Here is a 12,234-nt window from a genome sequence, read left to right as displayed (position 1 = left end):
TCACAATGAAATAAATTTATTAATTTCTTGTCTGTATTCCTGTTTGTTTTCTCATTCAATTTTATCACAAAGGTGAGAAGATTGAAGAGTTTTCCATGAGAGAAGAGCCAGTCATAGAAAATTTAGCTGAGATCTATGCCAACATTTTTTATACAGAGATACAAAAGCTGAACTAGATCAACTCTCAGAGGGTCAGAAGAGGAAAAGCTCAGCCTTCAAGGAGTTCACCTATGCCACCTCCTTTTAGCTGCAATTCAAATGGATTAGCTGGCTATCATTTAAAAATTTCCTGGGGGATCGCTGAACCTCTATAAATCAGTAACCTGGAGGATGATTTTCATTGTGCTGCAAAACAATTATGTGGGAAAAACTTGTTTCTGGTTTGTTCTTCTTCAGGATTCTTTATCTGCTACTCACTCTTCCATGTATGTATCATCCTCACTCTACCTGGGATATAGAAACAATGAATAGAATAAGAAACCACATTTAAATTTCTTAACTCTGGGAAGAATTTCCCGTGTTGTTTGAGTCCTGTCATGAATTTTCTAACTACTCCTGTATCTTCAAAGTTTTTACCCAATTTGTCTTCCAATAGATTTAGTGTTTCTGTTTTAATATTTAGATCTTTGATCCATTTAGATTTTATTTTAGTACAATAAAATCAATAATAATCAATAAATTTTAGTAAAATAAAATCAATAACTGGGATCACCTCTTATTAAAAAGTTTCTGCATGTCAAAAGAAGTCTCCAGTGTGGTGAGAAGGAAACCCACAAACTGGGAAAAAATCTTAGTGAACTACCTCTCAGACAAAGGACTTCTGTCTAAAACATATAAAGAATTAAAAAAAAAAATCAGAACCCCAAAATTCAAAGACCCAATCCAAAAATGGGCATCTGAGATGAATAAACAATTCTCAGATGAAGAAATACAAATGGCAAATAAATATATGAAAAAATGTTCATCATCATTGGTCATTAGAGAAATGCAAATCAAAACCACACTGAGATTTCATCTCACTCCTGAAAGAATGGCCAACATCAAGAAAACCAACAACAACAAATGCTGGAGAGGCTGTGGAAAAAAAGGAAATCTCGTGCACTGTTGGTGGGAGTGTAGACTAGTGCAACCATTGTGGAGGTCAGTCTGGAGATTTCTCAGAAAACTGGGACTGGAAGCCCCATTTGACCTAGCTATTCCACTTCTAGGCATATTCCCAGAAGAACTGAAAGCATCATACCACAGTGATATATGTGCATCCATGTTTATAGAAGCACAATTTGTAATAGCCAGATCTTGGAAACAACCTAAGTATCCATCGACTGAAAAATGGATAAAAAAGTTGTGGTATTTTTATACAAAGGAGTACTACTCAGCTATAAAGAATGACCACATTCAGACATTTATAAATAAATAGATGTAGCTTGAGACCATACGCATAATGAAATAAATCAAACTCACATGTATAAATACTGAATAGTTTCCCTAGTGTAAAAAGTGATAAGAGCACATAGAAGTATGTGGTAATCATGATTCCCAATCATATTGGTTTGAAGCCATATAATGTTTTCACTCATTAACCGCAATGGTTTTAACCTGGGTTGTTCGATTTTAGTATCTACGATAGCACGAATAGCTATTTTGAAGAAAGCAACACAACATAAAAGCTAGGGCTGATTTAATATCATCTTGTTTTGAAGTCCCATCAAGCTGTAGTACATCTGTTTCCACTGGTTTTAACATGTTGTATCTTACTATATTTCACTATATGCTATAGTATAAAGAAATTCTTTATAGGCAAAGAGATAATATAGAAACCACTGTTTGTTTTCTATTAGCAGGTTCTAAATACCCTGTAATTCTTGCATTCTCTTGAAAGGCTTCACACTGTCTAGATATGCTTGATAGGATAGCACATGAAATTATACTAAAATAATTTAAGGAAAGAGGCACTATGGTGACTACTATTATGTTAGATTATCTGGCGGTGAAACACAATGATGCTTGAATTGCTTGGTTCTGCCCTGCGTTGTTCTATTACAATGTCCTCTCTTATCTCAGTCTTCCCCCTATTTTTAAATTAATCTATTTTCTCTCATTTGTTTAATTAAGGGAAAACTAAATTAAAGAATAACAGGACATATTATAGTTACTTTTTGTTGTCCTATTAACCTGATTTGAACCCCAATATTACTCTCCCCATCTTGTTCTGTCTGATTATTATATATTCTATTTTGTTTGATAGTATCAAGTTTGAGGGTATAGGCAATCACTTTGAAGGCAATAAGATATACTATGATGTCCAATATGGATTGACTATCATCCTTTTTATCGAAGTCTTGTAAAGTCCTCAGTGTAGATTTTATTGGTTTTGTTCTGTACTGTTTTGATCAATTCTATTATACCTGATGATATAGACAACTCAATTTAAAAATAGCAAGAGACACAATGGTAACCACTTTTGATCACCTGGTATTCTATTTTTGCATCACGTGCTATGCCCACCCTTCTGTTCTAACTGACTCTGTTTTGCTTAGTCACATTTGTTTTTATACTCTTCAAAAAAGTAATAAGAACCGTGAGAGTAATAAAACCCTAAAAGTCTAATTGTTACTGTAAAAAGAGAGGAAAGTAAGGTGGACTAAGGGATATAACCGCAGGTATGTTCAAGTGTGTAGGATGGAAAACCATATAACTGAGTTTTTGTTGGATCATTAAACAGAACTGTCTCCAATTTCACTGTGTGAATGTTCACTTTATATGCTTTAATTAAGTGATATGGACAACTGTTTCTGGGAAGATAATATGTAAACTATTAACTGGTGATTTCATACTGTATATATTTTTTTCTAGAAATACTGTATTATTTGTACCCTTTTACTGCATTGTTTTTTTATGTCCTTTCTTTTTTTTTCTCTTCTCTTTAAATAAAAAAAATTAATTATTGAAAGCTTGTGTTAGCATCGTTCAGAATATTTAATACAAACTATAGTGGTTAATCTAAGTAGAATTATAATTTTGCTTGTAAATACTTCAATTAATGGAAATACTACTTAATTTGTAGTTTTTGAACAGCTGTTCACTTTCATTTTCTGATTCACTACAAAAAAACCACTGGAAAGCCATGTCAAACCCTGGGAACTCAAATATAATAAATAGTTAACACAATGAGTAAAAATAAAAATTTCTGCTTTCATGAAAGTTATCTTCTTATGAGGACATAAAAACCATAATTGAAAAAAAAAATAAACAAAGCATGTCTAGTGATAGAAGGAATTGTGCTATAAGTCTGAGCAGTGAAGGGGTGAGAGAGATAGAAAAGGAAAGAGATCAGAGAAGGTTGTTTTGTGGTTGAAATTGGGCAGTGAGGGAACCCAGCACCTCTGAGTTGACCTAAAGGAAGTGAGGGTTGTGTGCTGCCTGAGAGAAAAACTCATGTTATAAACACGAGTATGCATGCATCGCTGTAATGTGATGTTTTCACTTCTTTAAAAACTTTCAGGGACTTTTTGCATGTGGATTTTTCTTTCTTGCTAAATAAATGATTTATATATATATCTGATCCAAGATAAGTATATGATAGCTCTGGGAAGCGCATGATTAAAATGTAACTACTTGTACACATCAGGGCTGTGGTGGTTTGATGATAGGGAAACCTATTTCCATAAAGGGAATCCAGGAGTTTCAGAGAAGCACTGATCTTTAGAATAAATGCAGGACCTTGTATCCCCATGGATTTTCCATGGCAATTACTGATCAAATTTAGAAGTACTGGAATAGCAGAACAGCAGTTAAAAAAAAAATTAAAAAAAAAAAAAAAAAAAAAACCTTTTTGTCAGAGGACCACATAGTAAATATGTTAGGCTCTGTGTATTCTATGTGGTCTTTTTCTTAGCTCATGAATCCTGCTAGTTTATTGTGATTACAGTTATACCTAATGTAAGGAAATGAACAAGGCTATATGTTGATAAAATTTTAGTCATGGACAGCAAAATTTGAATTTCATGTATATTTATTATTGTAAGAAATATTCTTGATCTCCTAACACTATTATTAACATTGGTAAAATCTATTGTTATCTCACAGCTTCACACAAATAGATGTGTGACCCTCTAGTCACTGGGCAATTTGTCACTGACCCTAGAGATAGATTCTTCATCCTATAGGTTTATTATTTCTGTTTTTTTAATGTGGAGCTATTGAAATGTTTATGAATTTCATAGGATAAATCTTACACCTATTTTCTTACATTTGCTTTGACTTATTTTATGTTTCAGCGTTATGATATTGGCTATTTACTAAAGGTTCTGTTTGGAAGTTTTTGCCATGAATGGGTTATCTATTTAAGTTACATAGTGTTCATTTGATGTGACATGGGTTTTTCTGACAAATCAACCTGGCAGACATAATAATTGGTCACATGGAGAGTCCTTTCTATTAGCATATTGTTGTAGTCATGGATTGTGAGGAGAGTAATTAGAATCAGGACATAGAATTTATTATATTCTTTTATGATGGTCACCCAGAGTTAACACAAGAAAGTGCAGAAAGTCTATCCACAACACTAAAGACTCAGAATATTTAGCCAAGGGCCTGGATCCCACAGCAGTGTCCTTCATGAGTCTGGATAAAAACCTAAAGACCATGACAGTGCTTCCCACAAGTTTAGCTGGGGGTCTAGAGCCGACAAGAAGGACACATGCCAGTCTGTTTTACGAATCTGTGCAGAGAAGGTCCAAAGGTCACTGGTGGAAGCCATAAAGTCTATGCCAGTGGGGTGAAGGAGCTATGCTGGTGGGTTGAGGATTTCACACGGAAGTCAAGGAGTCATGCTCAAAATGAGAACCAGGGCTGTCCTGAAAAGCACAACAGCCATCCTCAGCGACACCGAGGTCCAGAGCTCCTCCAACAGCAGGTATGGTTGAGTACATGACAGAAAGCCAGCATGAACTTTGTCCTGAGATTAAATGGCACAAGTCTTCCCCTCTAGAGTCAGGAAGCTATGCTCCATATAAGGACCAGAGCTCCCGAAAAGTGAACCACAGACACTCTCGCCAACGTGGTCCCAAGCTCCTCCCATGACAATAGCCAAACTCACACTGGGGAAGCTAGTCATGATGAGTTCCTCAGGAAAAAAAAATAGCAACACACAGGAGAGCCCAACATGCCTCACTCATCTTCTCTATGTCTCTATTTATGCTGGCAACTTCCCTCAGGTGGAACATCTACACTTAGCACTATGCTGATTTAATCCATCTGGCGCTAAGATGACCACCAGTTTTTAATCCATAACACATATGAAACATTTGAATATGGACTCAGTTTTAGCCATAAACATCCCTCAGAACTCATCACCAGAAATGGTGTGACTAAATACATTTGAACAATATCATATTTGGAGAGCTAATTTCTTTTCATGCTTCATCTGCTTTTTTATCAAAAGATAACTGAGACCAGCTCTCCAATGATTTATTATTCATTCAGTTTTTGCCACTGGAGAATTAAACCCAGTGTATCACTGAGGGTTTACTAGAGAAACAGATATAACCAAGACATACAAATGCATAAGAAATTAAAAGATGGACTTACAATGGTTAGCCACAAAATTGGATGAGGGAACTCTCAGAGGGTGTCTGCATGCCAGAGGTTGAAGGATCCAGCACAAGCTCAATACAGTGTCCTACGCAATTCTGTATCAGGAGGTTAATGGCTCTACAACAGAATACTGAAGAATGTACGATGGGAGGCTGAAGAGCCTATGATGAAGGCAGAAGAGTCCCAGGCAGAGGCTGACCAGCCTGTGCCAGAAGCCAGGAGACAATGTCCACGCTGAAGGCGAGGACTGGCATTCCTCTGAAGAACCAGTAATCAGCCCCTCCCCATTTGCCTTTTATTTTTTGTAGACAGGCTACTACCTTGGGGTGGGCTTAGCACTCAAGTCCTCTGCGCACCCTCCTCTGCGCGCCCTCCTCTCTCACAGGGTGAGGATGTTGCAAACTTGGGATCCTGTTCTCCTGCTGAATCACTTAAAGTTCTGACCTTCTCAGATTGACACAATAAACAATATTCTAAAACAGTAACTGCTTGTCCTCAACCACCCAGAATGTGGAGCTGCAGCATCACTCAGATTGGCTTACAGACTTCTCAGTTTGACACAATGTATAAATCATAACACAATAAACAGATTCCTGTTCATGGTAAGCAAACTCTTTACCTCTGAGGTACATATGAGCCCTAAAATTCTATTTAGATTCATCTTGTTTTCAATTTTGTCTTTTGTAGTATGAAGCTTTGCATGTTCACTTACACTGGCAGAGCACTTGATGCAAGATTAGCACACAGCTCTTAGCCATGCAGACTTTATTTTGTTCCCACAAGCTTGCTTCCAGTTGCCTGCATTGCTCTGTAACACTTCATGGCATTCGTGAGCTCATCACTTGAGCTCTTCTCTGATCTGCTGATGCCTGGGAAAGTGCCAGAAATCTGCTTTATACTAGGGAGGAGACTGATTTTATTTCTTATATTTTTAAAGATGGAAGAGATTTGCACCTATTTCCATATCAAGGAAAGGAGTCATCAGAGAGGAAAAAATGAAGAGTAGTAGTAGAAGAGTTTAGAATTATGAAAGAACAATGTCATGAAGGAGAAAGGTGAGGAAATGGTGGTTGACAAGATTCTATAGGGTAGAGGTGTAATCATAAAAGAAGTCTTTTTTTTTAAGCATGAGAATACTAGAAGTAGAACTACATTAGTAATCTGGAGCTACATTTTAGTACTTAGACAATAATGATGTCACCTTAACAATCAGATGTAAGGCAATAAAAATTCTCATTCCCACTGAGAAGAGAGCGTCAAGTGCTGTTCTTAACAGAGAGCCAGCATGAAAAGGGAAATGCAGTCTCTGAGGAGAATGAGGTGACTCAGACCCTGTGCCAAGGGTGCAGAGTTCTGAGGACACTGTGGGTGACAACTGGAGGGCTTCACAATTAGAGAAAATCACAGTGAGAGCCTCCTGTGGCTGATATGCAGAAGTCCTGACATATGAAAGCATGAAGAGCTAGTGGAGCATGGAAGATGAGCAAAGGTCTCTTATTATACATGTGACAGCAGAAATCTACAGAGGAAGAACCTTATCTACTAGTTTACTACTTGATAAATTAGCAGGAATACGTAATCTGTGTTTGTCGTCTATAGGTATGAATATATGTGTGGATACTACGGAGTGTCATCTTATTTCCTTGGGAAGGTGTTATGTGACTTGGTTCCCAGGAGGATGCTGCACAGTTTTATACTCACTTTCATACCCTACGTCATAGTAGGTAAGCGGCAAGACTTACGTGTGAAGCCCTTTTCTTTTGTCAGTACACTTACAGTTCTCCAAACTACAGACCAAGCCATAAGCTAGCAAGCATGTAACCACCAGGCATGCACACTCTAAAATAACTTTTCAATGTAGATGTTATTTTGGAGACTTTTTCAAAAGAAAAATTATGAAACTATTTGTAGAATTATATTTTATTGAGATGACCATTTATTGTGACTCATACTGAAATACAGAAAACATTTGTAAGATTTTTTGAGTATATCTTGCAAATGTTGAAATATTTAACACATAACCATTCATATTTTCTGTCTTTCAACATGTGTGTTTAAATAAAAATTAAATTTAGATAAGTACTTAATAACTAGCATTTCTATAACTGTAAACCTATATCTATCTATCCAATTACATATACATAATTATAAATGTTCATACATACACATAAATACAGAGAGATATACCACAATTTCCCAATACACATGTATCATCTTCTCGCATTGTCCAAAGAGAGAAAAATTAATTTGAATTTATTGAATTAATAGAAATGTTTGTTTCATGGATATAGAAAAGTTCATTTTTTCATTATATTCAGAGTTCACCACTGACTCATTGCACACATGTACATACACCAGAAATACATATGTTATATCTCATAAAGGATATGGCCACTAATACACGTTAAATCTATCATTATATTAACAAGATGTGTGTCATAAAAGGTAAGAATATTATACAAACTCCTAGACTACTGACTTGTATTGTTGCACTTATTTCCAATCTTCAGACAGTTATTATTGTTTACAAAGTAGTTTATGAAACTTCAATTTCCCATTCTCCACAGATTCATTTGCCACTGGGGATGTAAATTTTGGAAGTATTCTTCTCCTTTCCTGAAGATATTAAAACCACTCTGAGGTGGTGTTATTCTGATCCTAGTTTCTACACCCATGCAGTTGTATTACTCAGTAAGTACTGTGGAACATTAAGTATTGTTAACTTAAATGAAACTACCATTGATGAGTTTCCTGGAAGGGAAGACGTCAGAATTCTGACTGTTGTTGTCTGTAATTCTTCAGCTCAGGAACTTGAAATTATTCATAATGGCATGTACTGATCACAAGTGCTATGTGGAAAAGTGACTTTGGAATAAGTCTGCATAGATAATTCTGTGATAAGTTTCTACATTTACATGCAGGTGACAATATAATTGGTGCACTAGGATATTTGCTTAAATGGTTACTTTTTCCATTTTAATATCAGTTTCTCAGAATATTGTAATGGTCTTTGCATGGTAACCTATAACAAATATATAACAATGTAGAGAGCAGAACTAATCCCCACCCCCACCCCGAAGGATTGAAACCAGCCGTGGAGGCTTTCTTCATTACAATGCTTACCATTTTGATGATGACTTGTTCAGCTGAATCGGTGGCACTGGCATGACTGTAGGTCAAAGTGTGCTGTTGCTGCCCATACTAACATTTCTCATAGGAAACTACTTTTGGTTTACACTGGTGAGTAGGAACTTTTGTCTTTGAGGGAGAATATTTTGTCTTTGATCTTTCTTACATGTTCATAGTCATGTAAATCTTGCTCTGAGGATTTTGTATATGGGATTCTGATGTTTTCAGGAAATCATAAGTTGAAACAGTTTATAAAGGAATTTAACAGCTTTCCTCAATACTCATATACAATCTTTTTTGGCACCTCGGTTCTAATATACTTACTATAATTTGGTTAACATATTTGTGCATTAGCTCTTCCTGCCCCCTGCCGTTTATTTTCTTCTGAGACATGGTCTTACTGTGTTCAATCTTGTAATCACTTGTAGCTCAGGCTAGCCTCTAATCATCCTGATTCAACCTCCTGAATGCTGGGATTACAGGGGTACACCGCCATGCCTGGCTGGCTAATTAGCTTTTTAAAAAACAGTTCCTGTGACATATTATGAAACCTTCATATTTGAGAAATTCAAAAACAGCAGAATTATGATAGACAGCTTCTTTCATAGTATAGCCAAATTATCCTCATGCTTGTTATGCTAGAAAAGGAGAAATCCCGTTACTTAACCATAGCAGAAATAATTTTTGTTGGATTTACTCTTTGTCAGAGTGAAAATTAAGACACATGACAAGGTAAATATACAGTGTGTCTCATAGTTAGAATGTGCTTCATATTTTTAGAAAATGTTCTTTCAAAATTTCAGAAAAGTTAGAATTTTACTGCTAAATAAGATTCATTCCAAGTAGAGTCTAGGTATAGGCCTTTGTAGGTAAACAGCAAGCTCGTAGTCTCTACTATAGACTTACAGTGCTACTTCATGGAGGACATTAGGCAATTTAGACAGTGGCAACAACAATCACACATAGCTACTATGAGACATGGAGCAATCTGTGTTTTAGTTAATTGACAGAAAAACAGTACATCTTTTTGCATCACTGGAGAAGGCACTATTCAAAGAAGAATCTCCATCTTGTACTTTGGCAATCCAACAAATGTTCAGATTCTGTTCATCAGTGTTAGGAGTATTCAGAAAATGATGCATTGAAATTTTCCTAAGGAGACATACCTGTATACAGGAATATATAATCACTTGCAGCACTCTAACTACACAGAAGAAGACATGCACTTCCAAACTGAAATCCAAAATGCACACAGAGGCAGAACTTAAATGAGAAACCAAAGCAACAAGATCCCTGCAAAGACAGAACTCTGCAGAAGCTAAGCCCACAACTGAGGAAGTAAATGAAACTGGAGATAAGGAGTTTAAAAAACTGACAATTAAAATAGCCAACAGGATCAATAAAGAGAAAAATAGCAGATGAGTGAAGTAATATTTAAATTGACCTAGGGGCTCAAAGAAGATACGAAAAGCAATTAAATTAATTATAGGAGATAATGCAGCTCCTAAAAGATTATATCAGTAAGTAAGAGAAGTTCTGAAAAAGAACTAGGTAGAAATCCTGAAGGTGAAAGCATCAATCAATAAATTAAATTTTAAAATTTCTTTGAAAATTTAGGAAGCAGACAAGGTTAATCAGAAGACAGACTATTTGGTGCCAAAAAAGGGGGAAAGTGTAGAATATAGAGTAAGGAAGGGGAAAAGGTGAGTAATAACATTGATCCAAGTACAGATACATTTCAACATAAATTTAAAATATGAACTTAAATCTGTTGACCTTATAGAAGCTTTTGAACTAAAGGACAATAGATTAAAAATATCCAATGAACTGACAGCAGAAAATTTCCTAAAATTTAGAAATGAGACAAGTACCTAAATTAAGGAAGTACTTAGAACAACACGTAGACACAGAAAACAAACTCCTTATAACATACCACAGTCAACATGTTTGGATCTCAGAACAAACAAACAACATTATAAGCTGTTAGGAGAGTGCCGAGCAGTTTATAGTGTAAAGACGATGAGAATAATGGCATATTCATCAAAAGAGAATGTAAGATCCAGGAGGAATTAAAATGAAAATTTTTAAGACCTGAAAGAAACTAATTGCTAACCCTGATTAATGTATCCTTCAAAGAATCCTACAATCCTAGAATTCCTTTGTAGGAATGTATCCTACAAAGAAAATATGAAGACCTTCCATGATAACAATAAACCAAACAAATTCATGTCTGCCAGGATAGCATTGCTGGAAATGCTTAAAGAATCCATAATACTAAAACATAAACATGACAGCAGTTGAGAGACAGTGGGGAAAACAAAGCTCAATGAAAGAAAAGATAAAATAAACAATAAAACAGAATCAAATACAAGAAAAACAAGAAAGTGACAAGACCATGTACATAACTTTTAATAATAACATTCACTGTTCATAATTGTAACTTTTTAATTAAAAGACAGATTGGAAAACTAGATAAGCTTACAAGGTCCAACCCAGTAGAAGAAACAATAACATGAGAATTCTAGAAATTAATGAAGTTGAGCCTTTAAAAAAGCACACATAATCTGCAAACCAAAGATTTATTTCTTTGAAATGTAAAGAAAGTTGATAAACCTTTTTAAAAGTTACCAAAATAATAAAAGGGCCCAAATTAAGAAAATTAAAAATTTGAAACTACAAAAGCCATCACTAAAATCCAGAGCAATATCAGAAGCTGCTTTCAAAATTTATGGTCCAAAGTTTGGAGAATCTAAAAGCCATGGTTAAATTCCTAAATGAATGTGAAATAGCTAAGTCTTGCCAACAGTGTATTCAGAATCTAAGCATTTCAATAATGAGTGATAAGGTTGGAATCGTATTAAACAATTCCAGTTAGTGAAAGCCTAGGATCAGGTAAATTTGTAGCTGAATAATATCAGAACTTCAGTAATGAATTAACACCAATCCTTCATCCCAATTTTTCCATATAGTAGAAAGGAAATGTTTCTGTCCAAATTCATTCTAAGATAGCAGTAATACACAATAGCAAAGCCAGATAATGACTCCACAAAAATGGAAAAGTTACAGACCAATGTTCTTCATAAAGGCAAATATAAGACTACTCAGTTATATCCTTGATAACAGAATTCAATAGCATATTGGATAAATTATACATCAAGAACAAGTTGATTTTATCTCAGGAATCCAGGAATAATTCATTAGAAAAGGGGATTTTTCAATAGGAAAATGAATTCAAAGCATCCTTTTATTTGCAGGGGATATGATTCTTTACATTATGGATACATATAGTACACAAAAATCCTCCACAAGAGGTCTTTTAGATCTAACACACAAGTTGAGGGAACCAGTTGGATACAAAACCAATAGATAAGAATAAATTGGTGCCTCTGTACATCATTGTTGAAACCACTGAGAAGGAAATCAGAAAAAGGTTTCTTCACTACTGTTTCAAAATTTAAATACATAAAACTCAGCATAATGAAAGAGGTGAAAGTTTTCTACAGTGAAACT

At 35.2% G+C, this 12,234-nt stretch overlaps 1 pseudogene; it reads left to right on the top strand.

Moving 5' to 3' along the window:
* The window catches only part of LOC100719083 (broad substrate specificity ATP-binding cassette transporter ABCG2-like), a 58,509-nt pseudogene extending 57,938 nt beyond the window's left edge, over positions 1–571 (top strand).
* Positions 572–12,234: the final 11,663 nt, after the last annotated feature.

Source organism: Cavia porcellus, unplaced genomic scaffold (assembly GCF_034190915.1).
Source record: "Cavia porcellus strain 051 isolate PalLab524CR breed Dunkin Hartley unplaced genomic scaffold, mCavPor4.1 scaffold_4, whole genome shotgun sequence".
Classification (NCBI taxonomy): domain Eukaryota; kingdom Metazoa; phylum Chordata; class Mammalia; order Rodentia; family Caviidae; genus Cavia; species Cavia porcellus.
The sequence above is the reverse complement of the archived record's forward strand: the minus strand, read 5'-3'. Positions and strand labels throughout refer to the sequence as shown.